Below are 1,265 nucleotides of genomic sequence, written 5' to 3'. Positions count from 1 at the left end.
TCATTCATAAAGCGGAGTCCTCAGAAGACTATAAGTAGAGAGAGCATCAAATATAATTAAATTATAATTAAATTCTTATTTTACCAAGACACAGCATATTTATACTCACTAATAAATTCATAGTAGTTGTCACTTACTGACTATGCTCCATTCTCAAAATGTATAGAATATTATCAATTTGAGATGAAAGAGTAAAGAGTAATAACATCCTTGAAAAACATTTTAAATTAATAATTAGGAAGGACTTACACTTTCAGGTATCAAAAATTATTATAAATTTTAATTATACATCATTATTTTAAGAATGACTGTCAAAAGAGTCAGAAATAAATTCAAGGGCTGGTGAGAATTTATTACATAATAAAGCTACTATTCCACATTGGTGGAGAAAAGATAAATTCTCCCATAAATGTCCTTAAAACTTGACCCACTATCAGGAGATAAAGAACAACAGCACTTAATGGAACATAAAAAGCTTTTTGGCTCATAATAAAACATGAATGGTAAGGAAAAAAATATCTATTAATTAAAAATAAATATGTCCAAAAACTCATTTTTACTTAAAAAAAACTTACTTAAAATTGATGAACTGGGAAAAATGGTCATAAAATATTGTTAAATATAATGTAATAATATCTTTAGAAAATTTAAATTACATATGTCAATAAGGAATGATTATTCACAAATATTGTGGGTGAGTGAAAAAATAGTCCTTTTTATTCTATTACATGTGACTATATTATGTATATACACAGATATATATTAATTTCAAGAGTGCATTTTTTGCATTAAATACTAATGACTGAAGAATAGGTGAATTGTGAAATGACATCAAGCACAACATATCTGAAGAAGGCTGAAGTTCATTGGAAGGACAAGAAAGAAAAGACCAAATGAATGACAGAAGAGACTTTGAAAGTTGTTTTTGAATGTACAGTAACTATGCTAACAGAGGAAATGTTGAAGTTAAAGATGAAAGTTAAAGTTGAAGTCAAAGGTCAGCGTAAGAACACAGAGTAATGTCTTATAATGAGATGTGCAAAGATCTGGAATTATAAAATTAAAAGAGAAGAATATACACACACTCAAATATATATCGCACATGCTTCTATGTACACACACCATATGAGCCATTTATGATACCAAATGTTAAATTAATTGAGAATTATGATTTTTATTTTTTTCCTTATATCTACCTGTATTCTGTCAATTATCTAGGGCCTCTATGAGTTTGGATCAACAAAACAGCAACAGGTTTGGTACCT

The sequence above is a fragment of the Echinops telfairi genome, unplaced genomic scaffold, assembly GCF_000313985.2.
Source record: "Echinops telfairi isolate 266 unplaced genomic scaffold, ASM31398v2 ScPeMD7_7416;HRSCAF=8454, whole genome shotgun sequence".
Taxonomy (NCBI): domain Eukaryota; kingdom Metazoa; phylum Chordata; class Mammalia; order Afrosoricida; family Tenrecidae; genus Echinops; species Echinops telfairi.
This window is presented reverse-complemented; position numbering follows the sequence as displayed.